The sequence below is a fragment of the Pelobates fuscus genome, chromosome 1 (assembly GCF_036172605.1).
Source record: "Pelobates fuscus isolate aPelFus1 chromosome 1, aPelFus1.pri, whole genome shotgun sequence".
NCBI lineage: Eukaryota > Metazoa > Chordata > Amphibia > Anura > Pelobatidae > Pelobates > Pelobates fuscus.
In genome coordinates this window covers 203,661,574-203,669,008 of record NC_086317.1, presented here as the reverse complement: position 1 = coordinate 203,669,008, position 7,435 = coordinate 203,661,574, and positions in this window count along the sequence as shown.

Here is a 7,435-nt window from a genome sequence, read left to right as displayed (position 1 = left end):
ATGGCAGTCTGCAGTCTGGGTGGAGCATATGGGGCGGAAAAATAATTTTGCCTAGTGTGTCAAAACTCCTTGCACTGGCCCTGCATAGGAGGGAGGGAGAGAGACACTGACCTGCTTCCTTGGGACACAGTACAGATTCTCGGTCAGCCAATCAGTGACTCCCCATTCACAAAACTGGCTTAGAAATAAACTTATCTTTTCCAAGCCAGTTCTGTGAATAGGGAGTCACTGATTGGATAAGAGTAACAGCTGACCGCTCTCAGCCAATCAGCGGTGTCTCACGCTGGAGAGTTCCAGCGTGAGACATATAGGGAAATAATATCCTGCTCAGAGGTGACTACCTTACCTTTGTCAAATTCACAAACCCTGGCACATGTCTTTCAATGACAATTTCATGTAAAAAGACAGAGAGAGTAGTGGCAGTTGCTATCTCGAGGCCCAGCCTGCTACTACGTCAGTTGGTGGCAAGTAAGTACTCTTTCCTGAAGCCTCTGCAACATAGCAAGAGGAAGTAGAGGGAGTCTGTCTCCCTCCACAGGGGCAAACTGCAACCAAGGGAGAAGAGGAAGTCAGCCTCCCTCTCCAGCGGAAGTTTGCAACACAGCAAGATGTGATAGAGGTAGCCAGCCTCCCTCCTCAGCGATATATTGCAACCCAAGGAAAAGAGTCTCCCTCCCCAGCGGCATATTGGGCTCCAGGGAAAGGAGGTAGACAGCCTCTCTACCCAACGGCAGATTGAGGCAGCAAGGTCAGAGGAACCTTTTAAGGGCTGCTGCCGGACTAATTCTGGCACAGACCAGTTGGAGGTCTGGTACCCGGTTAGTCTCCCCTTGTGGGGGGGGGGGGGGGAGAAATGTAACAGAATCCTCCATTACCTTGGATCTTAGAGATGACTGCAGGTCAGTAGGGCATTGCTATTGAACATGGGCCCGGATCTGGAATAGGGGAGGCATTTGCACTGCTCTCCCCCTGTTTTTGGTTTGCAGGGTTGGGATACCATTGTTTTAAAAGTGGATTTTGTTTGTTGACCTCTGCTGGTGAAACTTGAAAGTGCTTTGATTTGTATGATTACAATATGCAAATTAGAAAAGTGCAAACAACTGACCAGTTGCATGTGTTTATCTGTGTTTTTACATAATTTGAAAGTTGAGATTGTACTATGTATTTTGCGCATTATAATGTTTCTTGCTTCTTAAGGATCAGAATTTAAGTGAGTATGCGGTTGCTTTGTTCTTATAAGGACCAGAGCCGGATTAACATAAGGGCTGATGGAGCTGCAGCTCCAGGCCCAGGCCCATGAAATAGGCCCATTTAAAAAAAACTCTTAGGTTTGCCACCTGCCTGGTATTTTTCTGGCACAGCCAGTATTTGAGGCTGCCTGGCCTTGCCGGTATTGCAGTAATACCAGCAATACAAATATTATTTTTCTCAGTATAAACGGAGATTACTCTGCAATACCAGCACCGGCCAGTAGGGGTCACTGTGTGTGGAGAGAGGCAGGGATAGGAAGTAACAGCATATCCCTCCCTGCCTCTCTCTACTCACTGATCCATGGGGGAACAGCTACACAGCACAGAGAGTCCAGAAAGCAGCTCTACAGCTCAGGTAAGTGTGGAATGGGGAGGCAGGGAGACATGGGGACACTGAGACACTAGGGGACACAGACACTATTGGATACTGTGAGACCTGGGGACATTGAGACATTGGAAAACATGGGGACAATGAGACACTGGGGGGCACTGGGAGAAATGGGGACACTGAGACACATGGGGACACTGTGAGACATAGGGACATTGGGAGACATTGGGACATGGAGAGACTAGGGACACAGTGTCCCCACATCTCCCAGTGTCCCCTAGTCTTGCAGTGTCTGTGCCCCCATGTCTCAGTGTCCCTAGTGTCTCAGTGTCCCCATGGTTCCTCGTTTCCCCTAGTCTTCCAGTGTCTGTGCCCCCATATCTCAGTGTCCCTAGTGACTCAGTGTCTGTGTCCCCATGTCTCAGTGTCCCTAGTGACTCAGTGTCTGTGTCCCCATGTCTCAGTGTTCCTAGTGACTCAGTGTCTCCATGTCTCCCAGTGTCCCCAAGTGTCTCAATGCTCCATGTCTCCCAGTGTCCCCAAGTGTCCCAGTGTCCCCGGGTCTCTCAGTGACACACTGAGACATGGGAACACTGGGAGAAATGAGAACACTGAGACACTGGGAGACTAGGGGACTGGGTGACATGGGGAGAGATTTGCATAGAGTATGTGTTTTTGTATAGCTGCATCCTTGGAGTTTCGATCCAACACCATCTCCACCAGATATATGATGCTTGGAAGGTATGATTGTTTTAGGTCGATAAGATTCTGTAAATAGGCCCATCATAATTGTAAGCACCAGGCCCACTGGGCTCTTAATCTGGCCCCGATAAGGACAATTGAATTCTGCCTATTTATTTGCCTGTTTCCACAATTACTATTTGAAAACTCTCCTATTTATCCAATAAGCTTTGTCTTTTCCTATAGGCAGATATTGTTTTGTGTTTCATGTAACTACAGGTAGCAGTGAGAATTCTGTCCTAATAACTATATACTTCCAGAGAACAGTGGGATTTTCAGTTTAATGTCTCCTACCTGTTTGATAGCACGGTATTACTGTTTTTTATCTAGCAGTGTGTCTGGACATTACGTCTTTGACAAGGTTCTGGTTTGAAAGCGCAATCTTTTCCCCCGTTTTTTACCACTTCGCACCTTCTTCAACAAAACCTAACTAAATGTATTATGTACAGCTATGTACAGGGTTAGGGGTTGCACATTCTTTTACCGTTTACTCTTTCATCAATGTTATATTACTGTAATCTTTTTTGAACATTTTCACTAATAAAAAGAGATTTTTAAAAAAGTCAAAAGAAAAAAAAAGTGCCATCCATTGAGTATTTCCTCTTTATTAGACAACGACATTAACTTGAGTTTTTACCAAAATATGTTTAGAATTGTAGTTATTACAGTAAGTGAAGCTAGCCCTGGCCATTAGAATGGGGAAATGTGGAACTATATTATTAAAATAAAAATGATTAATTGCAAAAACAACATCTGCTATTATTCAGAAAGCTGGTGTTCTCTGTTAATTATCAAACACGTTTTTTCTAGTTTATTCACTAAATAGAGGATTCTAGAGAAATGCAACGTTTGGGCCAAAAAGCTAAACTTTTTTCCCACCCCAAATTTAGTTATATAATTAGCATTTCCATGTGAATAAGCCTTGCATGGTGCTTCGGGTATATCCCTTTAGTGCTTCAGTGTTTAAGATAAATTGACATAGAGAACTTGTTATGACTAGTAATAAAAATTGTTTCTTGCAAAACCAAGGAGAAAAATGTCTAGCTGCGAAGCTACAATCAATTTAACATTGATTATTCTATCTTGATGGTGACTGTTTCAAAAGCAGAGATCCCATTGGTTGCAGAGTATCTTTGACATTCCCAACTAATACATAGCTGAACTCCCTAGCCGCAGAGTTCCCTTACACACTAATAGAGACATAAATATTGAACTTGAAGTTCTCTTACCTTGCATAAATATTCAAGAATTCTCACGAGTATTACGGTAGTATGATTACAATTGATTGAAAAGTTTCAAATGCTTATTGATGATGGTAAAACCACTATTAAGAATGATTGTTTCATCTTTTAAGTCTTGATAACTGAAACAAATGTGTGTAGTGATAAACCTACACAAATAAATGTAAGCTGGACCATATAACAACAGAGAGAATATCAAACGATGATGTGCCTACCAAGGAACGTAACCTGAAAGATTGATTCAAGCTATATTAAATAGTAAATGGAGTAATTGCCCAACAATAGTGAAGATACAATCAAATGGGATCAGATGAGTGGGTAACCCTGGGGTAAGTAATAGTAGAAAGGATGGAAAGAACAATCTGTCCCATAAATGTGATAAGTAAAAATATCTCTAATATGCTCTGATTAGTAAAGCATTTTAGAGATATTTCTACGTATTACATTTATGGGACAGATTGTTCTTTCCATCCTTTAAGCTATATTTAATGTCAGGAACTAAAAAAAACAAGTTAAATAAAATAAATTAATGAGTGGATAAACACAAAATAAACCAGAACTAAACAGAAGAGTAGCCCAGTAGTATCTGAGAAGAAACTTAGCAGTACTGCACTGGAAGTTTGCATAACGCAAGACATGAGGTCACCCAACACCCATTCTGTAGGGAGAGGCCAGGCATACAGCAGTACAGTCCCGATTAATGTGAGACATATAGGTAATCTCAAAGTTGCTGAGCAACTAAATACCTCACAGAGTCCCACAAATAGTAGCAGCCATCTTGAGTGGTAATATAACAAACTTCTTCACTTTTCTGGGCCCAATCCCTGCCTTTCCACAATGCAAGTCAGGAAAGCCTTGAAAAGGGCATTTAACTTGAGGAGTGTAGACAGACAAGTTATTGCACCCCAGTGGCTGCTGGTCAGCAACCCTCTGGTATTCAAATATAGGGAATATCCTGGAGAATTATAGTGTCAGGTAGGAATTAACCAAACCTATAAAAGGAACAAGTCTAGACTAATATAAGAGAAACTCCTTATCTATTTCAAGACACCTGTCTCACATCTCTCTTAAAATAGATTAAGACACTGTCTAGAAATTATACAGTGAATATACAATAAATGAAAACAAAACCACATAGTATATAACTGTTTAGGTGATCACACCATGAAATGCTTCATAAATTGTACTCACAAACCACAAGGCAATAAACTCCAAATTATCTGGTTTAGTGCAGTTCCAATATGCAGCCATAATTATTTTTGGCACTTCATCAAGCTATAAATCAAAATATAGAAAAAGATGGTGCAGCATGTTTTATCTCATAAACATATTGCACTTAACTTGATTAACAGCATTCACAACACATCACATACAACTTCACCTAATGATTTCTGAATCACACGCCCTATGTATTTCATCCAGAGGAAAATCACAATAAACTACAAGTGAATTGATAGGACCACGTTCTCCTGTTTTCTGGCTCCCCTTACTCGGCTTGTCTCCTGACTATTCTTGGTGTGCTTAACCCGGCCATTCTAAGGACCGGAACTGCACCTTTTCCTCTCTGTGACCTGTTAGCGTGTTAGGTTCCCAGAATCGTGACAATAGGAAAGCATTCTCAATGCTTTCCTATGGACGCTGGCGTCTTCTCACTGTGAAAATCACAGTGAGAAGGGCAGAAGCGCCTCTAGCGGCTGTTAATGAGACAGCCATTAGAGGCTGGATTAACCCTTAAGTAAACATAGCAGTTTCTCTGAAACTGCTATGTTTACAGCTGCAGGGTTAATCCTAGATGGACCTGGCACCCAGACCACTTCATTGAGCTGAAGTGGTATGGGTGCCTATAGTGGTCCTTTAATATTATCATGAGTCAATTCTACTTTATGTGAATTTGTATTACTATTATATAATTCCTTTTATTTTTTTCCTACACCATGACTGCAGCCACTGATTGACCTTTCTAATCTCCTGCTGCCATTCCACTGTATCGCGCAGCTACAGTGCATTCTCCATTCTTCTCTTTGTTATATATGGACCATGACAGTCAGGTCATCCCCAGCCCAACCCAATAATCCATCCACTGTCAGCACCAGGCCGGGCACGAGCACCCAGGAGACAGTAAACTGTCCGGTTGAGACGATCAGTGCACAGATTAACCCTTACTACAACAACCTATCTAGCATTTCTTATGTTCTCTACCTAATCCCTCAGCTGTTAGAAGGAACGGCTTTCTCAAGTACAGCTACCCCTGAGCTAATGTTTCCTGACTTTGTGCAACCTAATAGATTTCCCAGATTTTACTCAAACGGGCAAATCTGTTAGGTTGCACAAAGTCAGGACTAGCTAAACATTTCCTCTTCCCTCACCCCCTGCTACGTGACATTGTTATGCAGCTACATGCCTGTTCCCCTGCTGTCTTATCTTCTCCCACTCCACCAGAGGCCCCCACTAAACTCTGCTCAGTGAGCAGCAAGATTGTGAATCTGTCTCAACGTTACAATTTGCCTCTCCAGATCTCCAATACGAGCTTCCAGAGAAGCCACTTGCTCACACCTGCCTCTGGACAGATTCATTCAGACATGCATACATGTGGCAATATGTGCACTGATTCAAACCTTCAACCTTGCAACACCCATTTTCACAGTTACCAAAAATACGTACAGGACAGCAAAACAATACTTTGTTGGTTTAACCCCTTAAGACCGCAGGACGTACTATGCCGTCCTTATTTTGGTGGCTCTAAAAGCCGCAGGACGGCATAGTACGTCCTGCGATCTTATGTACTTACCCGGTCGCCGGCGATCCCACGCCGGCGATCGCGGTATGGGGGACTTACCCGGGAGCCCAGGGAGTCCCCCTGCGTCCTCTTCAGCCGCCCAGGGCCATGTGATCGCGAGGTCCTTGCGAGGACCCCGCGATCACATGGACGGCATAGCCGTCCAAGGCATTGCCAGCAGGGGGAGTGCCTGTAATGACAGGTACTCCCCCTGCTGTCTGAAATACAAATAAAAAATGTTAAAACAGTGTAAAAATAAATTATATATACTTAGATCATATATATATTTATTATATATATGATCTAAGTATATATATATACACACATATACACACATACACATAAATATGCATACACTGTCTACGTGTATTTTAATATTAATATATACATAATTATATATATATATTAATATCAAAATACACGTACAATGATATTGATTAAATATATATATAATTTTCATTATATATATATTTATATATAATAAAAAATAAATAAATATATAAATACGTTAAAAAAATAAATAAAAAAATAATAAAAAAATAATGAAAAAAAATAGATAAAAAATATATAAACATGCGTAATTTCGTTCTAACTGTATTTTAAAATTAATATATATATATTGATATCAAAATACATGTAGAACGAAATAATATATATATCTATATACATAAGTATATACGTATATATCACTATGTATATACCTATATATAAATAAAAATAATTAAAAAAAATTATATACATATATATACACACATATATATATATACACACATATATATATATAATAATTCTACGCATATATTTATGTAATAATTTTACATAATTAGGTCATTTTATTAATTACAATTTGCAGGACCTGCCTGCCAACCCAGGCCAAAAGTTCAGGGAATTACATTGTCTAGCACTATATTTAACTCTGTAACTTTCCAAGACACCATGAAACCTGTACATGGGGGGTACTGTTTTACTCGGAAGACTTCGCTGAACACAAATATTAGTGTTTCAAAACAGTAAAATATATTACAACGACGATATCGTCAGTGACAGTGACATTTTTTGCATTTTTCACACACAAATGGCACTTACACCGACGATATAA